The 10,202-nt window shown below is 47.1% G+C and overlaps 1 protein-coding gene across 1 annotated transcript in view; it reads right to left on the bottom strand.

Annotated features, from left to right (window-relative positions):
- The window catches only part of LOC144109555 (pyrokinin-1 receptor-like), a 316,180-nt gene that overhangs the window by 22,694 nt on the left and 283,284 nt on the right, over positions 1–10,202 (bottom strand). The window lies entirely within an intron of this gene.

Here is a 10,202-nt window from a genome sequence, read left to right as displayed (position 1 = left end):
TCAGCACGGACGACACACACATCATTTGCCCATCTGAAGCTAACACTCTTCTCACCACATGAAAAACTTTTGTCTTCAGGCGGTTAGAAATAGGTCTTTAACCTAACTGTCCAGAAATTCAAGACAAATCGCGAACGCTTTCAATGCCTTCCCCTGTCTTCCATTCTCTCCCTTCGTTCTTTTTAGTGTTTGGCTTTAATCATTCTCGACAGATTCTCTACGTGTCCGGATGGTGCAGGCGTTGGTTTCTTACAACGCTCTTGTCATCATCATCATCACTCGACTGACTACGTCCACTGCAGGACGAAGGCGTCTCCCTTGTCCTTCCAGTGAGGTAACCCTGTCTTGTGCCAGGTGCGGCCACCTTATCTTAAACCTCCTAATCTCATTCAAACAGCGGGTTCATTGGCACCCTTAATACACTTTCCTTAGCTCGAACTCGACTCCGTTATTGTAGTGGTCCATCGGTTGTCTTGTCTTCGCATTATAGCCCTACCTACGTTCATTTTTTCGTCTTGATTTCTAATAGCATATGACTGACGCAAGTTTGTTTCCTGATCAATTCTGCTCGATTACTGTCTTTTAATGTTGAACTTGTCATTTCCCTTTTTAAAAATAGCTGGGCAGTCCTCAAGGTAACATCAACCCGTTTCGTTAATCTCTAATTTCTTCCCAATAGGTAGGAACCAGTACGATATAGCTCTTATATACTTTCCACTTGAGTGATGCTTGTAAATTGCTACCATGATCTTTGAGTACCTGCTAAAAGCACTTAATGATATTCCTATTTTCCCTGTTAGTACGTTGCCGTGGTCTGGTTCAGCAGGAACTACCTGTCCTAAGTCCCTAAGTAGATGTATTATATGCCAGCTTACAATGTTTCTCTGCCTACCGTAAGCTGTTGTGGCCTTCCGCGGTTTCGGAACATTTCTTTATATCAATTTTTAGGCACATGGTTATGCTTTACTTGTCTAGATCCTAGATAATTCTTTGAAATTCATCCCCTGAGGTTCTCAGCAAGGAAATGTTTTCAGTGAAATCGAGATTACTATCGTATTCTCCACGGGCTTTTATCCCCAACCACCCCTGCTTAAGTTTTCGGAATATCTCGTGTAACCACGCAGTCAGGAGTACTGGAGATATCGTTTCTGTTGGCCTGACACCCTTTCTAAGGCTATCTGACATATCTAACTGAAATGAGAGTCATGACAAGAGATTTTCCGCCAGTTTCTATACCTGCATTAGCTCCGCAATGTAAAGCTGAGGCGCTAATTGGATATCTTAACTTGCAGCTCGGAAAACGCCCAAAATTCGCATTTTGCAGCTCAGTTCTAGCAATTGATACAATATTTAGACCGAGACAAAAATTCATGTGCTTCACGAGTAGGGCATAGTGCGTGGTCTACTGCGAATTCGTCGTGAATGTAAATTGTAGTGCGTGCACGGCACCAGCAAGTTTCCTTACATCGTCAGTTTCAATGCGCATTACGTTTTTGGCTACGTATTATAACAGCCAAGGGAACACGAGCCTGAAGATTACAATTAGCAGCGTCCAATCACAGCCCTGCAACTGCAGCCCAACGTCTTGCGTTACCGGCTATCCTCGAGGAGTCGAGGAAAGTTCCTTGCTGCAAAGGAACCAAATTAGTTGCTCAGCTTCAGATGCGAATTTGAACAAATTATTGTATCACGCAAAAAAACTATTCTTGCGAGCGCTTGTTCATTCGCTCCAAAGCCGCTTTCCCGTAATAAACTCCTAGAAGAACGCATATGCAATCGTGGCTTGGGTTGCATTATAAGTTCATTCCCTCAGTTGCCATCGCAGGCTTGGAAAAAGGCTGCCAACTCCTTTTCCTTGTACTGAAATTGCTGAACACATCTGCCCACTGCGGTGGCTCTGCAGCTTTGGCGATAGGCTGCTAATCCGAACGCCACGGGTTCTATGCGGGCCGCAGAGGCCATGTTTCGATGAAGGCAATATAAAAAAAACGTCTAAAATGAGGAGCCTCTTACCACGGCATCCATCATACCCCATTCGTCGGTTCTGCACGTTAAACACGTTTTGGAATTTTTTTTTTCATGCATATGCAGCAGAAAGATCGCCTTGAGCCTTCCACATCACACCGAAGCGACCGTCACTTGCACGCTGATAACCAAGCGCGTTCGGCAGTCCAAACTTTGTCATCGCACAGTGAGATAACGTGGACATCGAAAGGACAGAAACCGCAACGCCATCCCGCTCGCCCGGACCGTGGGCGGTGCGAGCATCGCTATCAAAGTGACGCGGCTAGCGCGGTGTGGGCGCTAGACGAGGACTGCCATATTGCGACAAGTCGATCGCTGGCTGCACGTAGGACGGCTGGAGACGGAGCCACAAACCCAGTGCAGACGTCGCGGACGCTGGTAGACGGAGTACGCTTAACCAAAATTAACCAAGGGTCATGCATTCCCGTGCCCGCGTTTTATTCCGGCCCGACAGTGCCTAAAAACGGACAGTGGACAGTTTGTCAATCTATGTGCTGGGTATATAACTCCAGCCGGACACGCCGAGGGCGAATGGCCTATATTCGCTGAGCCTGCGACCACATCTGCACCGTTCAGCAAGCTGGCAGACATGATTTAGCAGAGTAAGGACGACGACAAAACCCTAAAGTGAGTACTTATGTATTCCATCATTACTATCACCAACGTCATCATAAGCCAAGTGCAACGTTATCTTTTTAGGAGTGATTTCTAATGGCAGAGGTTAAAAGGCATTCAAGTAGATATGGAAATGTTTATCGTTATTATTGCATAGAGCGTGCCCCCCCCCCCCTGCCCCCTCACAATTGTTCAGCAGGAGAATCAGCTGCAAGTGGGTCGGCTCGTGGAGTTAAGGCACCGGTCCGTCTGACATATCCCACATTCTCTTGTAGTTAAAGGAGGTTATACGATGTACGGTTTGTTGTTCCGTCACGCAGATAACTGCGTCACTCTCTGCGTTCTGTGCTGTCGGTTTTAACGGATAAAATACAATGCCGCTAACAATAAACGTGTGGCAAAATTCAACGTAAAAAAAGAAATCTACTGCGATCACATGTTTTGGTACAGGATGGCAACATATTTCCCGGTAGTTCCCCAGTCTCGTGCTCGTATTTTAATTTTGCTCCAGTCCGCCGTTCGACAAGACTAGCGCCTGTTTTAACGAGATTCTGTTCTGCGCATATGTATTTCTACAATTACCTCCCCCCTCCGCTTTCTCTAGAACCAATTCTTTCTGCGCGACATGAGATTCACGTTAGACAAGAAGTGCCAGTATGTTGTGAAGACTAAGCGTCAGGACACCAGGTGAGGGACCAAAAAAGGGGGGAGGGGGAACGAAAAGAGAGAGTGGAACGCATTGGGGGTTCTTAAAACGGCGTTACGACACCTCGAATAACGGTCCTGGAAGAAAGTTTCGCAAAAAAAGAGGAAATATCGCGCAAAGCTCGGTCCCCACAGGGAGAGAGGGATCACTGGCTGTGATAACTCAAGTTACGAACAATCTGTCCCGTGTAAAAACCATGCAGTGCTCGGGAAGCTAAGGCTCAGTCCAGACAGAGATTAGCGGTACTGTGTATCGGGTGGTTGTCCCGAATTTCGGTACGTCCAATGCAGTGAATTTCGTATGCGATAAATCTCGAAATGAAAGGCACTGTGACTTTTGGGCGTGCACCTTAACCTTGTCTCGAGGGAATGTATTAACAGGGATTAAAAGACCTTGTTTCGAAATGCACATGTTGAACGTTGTGTGCTCCATACACCTGCTGACTTAGAAGTGGGATGTATTTACATTTTGAGAAATATCTTTTACTTGTAGGTACGCGTTGACACTATTGATGGCCAGTCGTCTTCGCTACGGTTAAAAATCTGCGTGTCTGTGTAGCGACCGTAGAGTGTTGATTTAAAAAAAGCACCGAAATATCTCAGCAGCTCATGGTTTTCAGAAAAAAGTGCTCGTGGCCACCTGTCATCAGAGTCTAGGTGTACTCCCTTCTATGATGGTTCACTTCTAGGGAATTTACTCGCAGCGCAGCCTTACTATGTGGTTTTACTTCGACCCGTTCTGCATCTATGACACTTTGCTTTAGAGGCTTTGCAACCGCTGATTGGAAAACAGCATTTCTGCCAAAGTGTCAATCTTCGACGCACTATGCTCTAGCCCTGTGCACAAGGCTGGTGCGAACGTTCAAGGCTGCACAGTTTTTGTTCCACGCGAGGCGTTGTTTCGGCCATTTCTCGCCCACTCTACTGATCTCGCCTTGTCTTCTACAGTTTTCCTTTTTCCTCGCGCCGTCGTCTTCTCGGCTGTACGGCGCTGTCTTCGTGAGCGCGCGCGGCGAGCGGAGGACACGGCCAGGAGGCATTAGTCTTGCTTCGCTCCGACAAATCCGGCCGGCACTGATAAGAAGGAGCGAAGCGGATGAAGCAATGGCGCGGGCGGAACCGCGGTGAACGCTGTGTCACTGACGTCGGCAGCGGTAGCTACGAAGCGCTGGAAGGCCTGGCGACGGCGGTCGATACCAGGACGGCTACGCTGGATGCGGGGAGTGAAGCAAGGACGAAAAAATTACTGCAGCGACGAGGCCGTGACTGCCGCTATTACTGGGGCTATCTTGCTTGGACCTGCTAAGCATTTGAATCGTTTGAACCGGAATGCTTGTGACCCGGCGCGTCGTTCAAATTTTACGGAGTCTGCCGTCAAGTGTGTTCCCGATAATCGTTGATCAGTACAAACGTTCTAGTTTTGTTTGAGTTGTTACTGTAGGCTTTCACCGCAATAGGCGGATTTGAGTTGCTCGATGGCGGAACGAATTAACGACCCCAAGGAAAAACGGGTCGGTCATAGACGTTTGCCTTTCTTTTTCCCAGCATTCTCAGAGAAATAGGAGCACAAGGTTGAAGAAAGTTTATACAGTCATCCACACTTCTCTCTAGAGAACTGGAATGGTGCGTGAGATGTACATTTCCCTCATTTACGATATCCCTAGAGCTCGAAACAAAACTTTACCATGCATGCATATTCTGATTGATTGTGTTTTACTCCCCATGCCTTTAAAAGTCGCTGCCCTGTTTTGTTGTCTTTTCGTGGTGATGTGTCTTTTGGCTGGTTCTAAGATGAATCAGTACCAACTCGCCATGTCTTCAGCCTTGATGAGTTTAATTTAAAAGCTCTATTCGATCGCGCAAGCAGCCGGAATTGTAATAGATAAACAACAGAGTGCGCCGTTCAAGCGTCCTTGACAGGTGTGTGGACGACCGTGTACACCCTCTGTCAAAAGTAGAGGCCAATGGTTTTCATTCTGATTCACGTTGTGTGGTTTGTAAAGCATAGCTAGTCTTTCGACTCTCTTGAATGTGAGAACTCCCCTTATCATCTTTCCGATTGCAAAGACCCCTACGGATGCTACAAAATCTCGCTGCAGGACTTAGAAGTAGGACCCTTAGGCTGTGCCGACTGCAAGTAAGTCCTTTGTGGCACTAGAGATGGAACCCAGCAGCAGCCGCATGTGGGACGAACGCTTATATTATTAGGTGTGTTCAGTTGCTCGCTACGCTATAAACGAAACTCTCCGAATATGAGCGAAGCTCACCGTGCCATAAGCGAAACTTACAGCGCGATAAGCGAAGACATACGCGTACTTATTAAGTGAGGTTATCTTAGCGTCTTTGTCTTGTTAGCGCAAAGCCTGTATTTTGTTTAAAAAAATGGCCACTTGGGAGATGCACAATCTAGCGGAACTATCACTGAACTTTTCGCAGGGAGTGAGTAAAGTTTTGGGCCTGGTAGTTTAAAGGAGCGTTTGCAACTGTAGCAGCCATGTCGTTCAATACACGCACAATTACTTGTTTGCTAATTTGGCATATAAATTATCTGAATGCGCAAAGATTTTGCAGTGGAGGCCGACTCTGCCTGTGCAAAAATAATGATGGTGGGGTGGGAATGCTTCAGCAAAAGATTCACTCTACTCTGATATAAACGGAGGCGACAGCTCGAGTACAATCAACTTGATAACTTCAAAAAATTATGCTTACTAAGCAGTGAGGGTTGCTGAGATTCATTTTTTAAAGCAGTCTACAGGTGACAGTGAGTTGGACCACTCTGCATACTTTTATATATTCTAGTATACCTATTCTTAAATATAGCGAGTTATCTACCTGCCCTGCAGAGAGTCAGTGCAAAGAGAACAGTTTTGGCAGTATCTGATTGAATGTGAACAAAAACGACATTTATATATTCGCAGTGGAGTGACCACCGCTTCGACAAAATAAATTGCCTCCATTTTTTTCGCTAGACAAGACAAAAACAAGTGCACAGAGGCTCCCTCTATCACCCAAGACTCTTGTTGAATGTGTTTTGTGTTGTCAAGAACAACAGCCACGTCCATTTTTTCTGTCATGAAGGCATTCTTTAAATCTCGAGTGTTTAACTCCGCGGGAGTTTTTCTCCTCCCAACGTCCTCTTCTAATCGTCATCGTCAAGAGAGAAACGCAGTTGTAGACAAGAGCAACATTTGCGTGTTGACCGCGACACACAACGCTGGCAGATAAAAAAAAGAAGCGAAAGAACCCGCAGAGATGTGTTACTAGCTTACAAAGAAGTTAGCAGTCAGTGTATATCTTTGTAGCCATTCCAGCTCTCGTCGGTCAGAGCCCAAGATGGATGAGGTGTCATAGCAATGAGCACTGCTCGGCGTTCTCTTCGTCGACAGCCACGCGACGGAAAATGCTGAAAGGGAGTCAAGCCCCAACTATAAATTACTTCATGAATGCCAGTCATAGTGTGCCTTTGCAAAAGGAGCCTTACTCTTTAATGTTAGTGTTCCTAAGTACGCCGACAGAATTGAATGGAGTATGGTTTTGCATATCTTACTTTTGGCCTCCATCACAGAAATGAAGTCGTGGTGCGCACTGCACGAGCAAACCTATCACTGATGCGTCACCGCGAACACAGTGCACAGTATGTGTTATACATAGAAGGAGCACAATCAATAATTAAACCGGCTCTGCTTCATGATGGCGCCCAATTTTTACGCGTGAAGACCGAATTTAACCATTTCTTGTTTTCCCTCTAAGTATGAGGTGTACTGCACCACATTTAACGGTGCTAAGCGTCGCGTCCTTGAAGTTAGATCTCTGAAGGGCATCCCTTTCGGTTATGCCTATGGGGTACCTGCGCTGCCAAGGTGGCACTGCAATTGCTGCATTCGGTGGCTCAAAACTGCTTTTGTCAGCCGCTTGGGCCTCTGAAAACGTGAGAACATATTCTGCGCGATTAGATACCAGCGTTTCGCTGACAGCATTGATTGCCTAGCCTCTATCGGCGTCGCCCAGATAGCTGACGCACGGCACGTGCGCCTTCGACAGAGCGCGGAGGCTCACGCCAATAAGCGCCTGAAGGTGGCGCGGAAAATACTAAGAGTACTACCCAAAACTGCTTGCTCTTCACGCTAGGCAGTGTGTTATGGCACTGCAATCAGCACCGCAAAGTTCAGCGCAAGTTCCCCATGCTATTGCGAGTGAAAGTAGTCTTCATTTACTTGGAAACGGTTAACGCTGCTGTTCGCCGGACTGGCCTCTGCTATCTGTTCATTCCATAACACGATATAAATGCACTTCATGTGCGACAGCGTCTTCTCCGTTGGCATGCTCTGAGCGCGACACGATATACGAGAAGTTTAACTCGTTGACTGCAAGCAGAACGATACAAAACAAGGAACATACTCTGAATTCATGGTTCCATTATTTTTTGCGCATTTTTCTTAGATGTAGAAAGCTTCATACTCATGCAAGTAGCTAGAAGGAGGCTTCCAACCATACGGACGCCGTTTTTCTTTCCACTCAGCTGTGAGTATCCTAGACCGAGAACTAATTTAGTATTCAGACGCGCTGCACTAACCACAAGAACGAGTTATGCAAATTCGTCCCCAGTCATCACTTTGGCTTTAGTGCCTCTGCGCACACTTATTTTCTTGTGCGTGTGTCTCTGTGGTCGTAATTGCATTTACGCATGCCAAAAAGAGCCCAGTCACTCCGGTCGACCATCCAACACAGGGGTGACCTCAAAATTAATGCGTGGCTAATGAGCCGAAAATTAGATGTACGCGCGCGCGGCCAGCGTCTCTATGTCACCACTGTGTAGGAAAAGAATAATGTAAAAAAAATAAAGTAACCGTCTAAAAAACAAAACAAAGTAGGTCGGCGATAAAAAGATTTAGCGATTAAGGTCGCGTGGTCAGCACTTTTTTACAGACTTTCATTTAGTTTTTATATTTATTCTTTGCTGTATGCCGTGTCTGTCACCCCATCTTTTCATCAAATTAAGGCTCTCCAAGACGTCGCTGCAGAGGCGCTCGGTTTCTCTTCAAGCTTGCTGGTTCCATTTTGCTTTTCGTCTTTAGTATTGGGAGCCTAAGGCACTTAAGGTCCTCGCTGATACGCTTAAGCTTTCACGACTATCTAAAAACTGAATCTTGCAAATGAATAGCCATTAGCTATAAACACAGAAAAAGGAAACAACGAAGAGAAGTGGTGTCAGTTCTTTTTTTCCTTCATGTCTAGCTGTTCGGACATACGGAGGTTATGTAAAGAGAGCGACAGAAAGCTTTCTTTCGTAGTCGACCAAAACCAGTACGGGGCAGATAGCAAAGCACTACGCCCAAAACTCACCAAGCGGAGAACCACGGTATTTGCGCTTTCTCTGCTCACTGCCCTCTCACTTGCGAGAGTAAAATAAGCAAACGAATCCTCGTCATACAGTTACCTTTTTTTTCTGGCGCATTCACGCCTTAATCCTGTCTATCTTTCTTTTTTCCTTTCCTATCCTCTCTTTTCTTGCTACCTCTGGCAAAGCCGTATGCGCTGCTAATGACACTTTTCGCACCAGTCCCCTCCAGCGGGGTTTGGTCGCTTTTTTTTCGCCAAGAGGCAAGAAAAAGGACGAACACGAAAGAAAAAAAAGGGAACGCAACGGGCCCCACAGATGTCGGGTCGAGATGTGGTGGTCTGTTCGGTATACGGTCGGAACACACAGTGGGCTCTGCTTCGCATCTGGGGAATCTCTTCCAGTCTTGCTTGTTTTGGCGTTCACGCGGCCCTGGGATTGGTTTATCCTCATTTGCGGTCGACCCACGCCTCCCTAACTATCTGTCTGGAAGAAAACGGTGCAGTGTTAACGGAGCCGTACAAGGCGCACTGAGAACTCTGAGGATAGGCATGCAGCCAAGATGTACACTTAATTCCGAGCGTATCTTTCTCTAGTCTTCATCACCTTTAAGAAGATTAGAAAGCTGACGAGGCAAAATGACCCACATTGCCGCGACTAAAGTCTGGGTATTTGTCACACAAGCTGCACTTGTAGGTGGGCCAGTCTACCTTTTATCGGTCACAGACGCCGCGGTAGATGAGTGGTTACGGCGCTGGGCTGCTGGCCCAAAAGACGCGGGTTCGATCCCGGCCGCGGCGTTCGAATTTAGATGGAGGCGAAATCCTAGAGGCCCGTGTACTGTGCGGTGTCAGTGCACGTCAAAGAACCCCGGGTGGTCGAAATTTCCGGAGCCCTGCACTACGGCGTCTCTCATAGCCTGAGTCGCTTTGGGACGTTAAACCCCCATAAACCAAAGCAAACCAACCTTTTATCAGTTACATACTCTTGTTTAGGTAGCGTGCAGGGGTTTAAAGCCACAAAACTCCACTTTAAATATGAGGGGCGTCGTACTGAAGGATTGCAGTTACATTTATACCCCCTGCGGTTGTTTAACGGGCACGGTCATCGCACAGCACAATGGCGCTTTCAAATTTTGCTTTCGTGGAGGTGCAGCAGCAGCCGGCTGCCATTCAATCCAGCGACCTTGACTTGGCAGGCGAGCGCCATAGCCATTGACCTGTCGCGGCCGGCTTTCACGCATTCGCTTTAAGTATACCGGTGAAGATAAGTTCACTACATTGGCCGTATATTGGAGTTTGACATTATGCCGTTAACCCCAGCGGTGGCTAAGTGGTTGAGCATCCGCCTCGCATGCGGGAGGTGCGGGGTTCGATCCCCAGTGCCGCCGGGTACCCACCGGTGATACAATGGGCACAAGCTTTCCCCTCGTCTGGTGCTCGTCTTCCTTGGGGTGAAATGCTCGGGAAATGGGTCTTTGACCCCACCTTGTGCAATGAAATCTACCTTGTGTTACGGC

Source organism: Amblyomma americanum, chromosome 11 (genome assembly GCF_052857255.1).
Source record: "Amblyomma americanum isolate KBUSLIRL-KWMA chromosome 11, ASM5285725v1, whole genome shotgun sequence".
Taxonomy (NCBI): Eukaryota; Metazoa; Arthropoda; class Arachnida; order Ixodida; family Ixodidae; genus Amblyomma; species Amblyomma americanum.
This window is presented reverse-complemented; position numbering and strand designations above follow the sequence as displayed.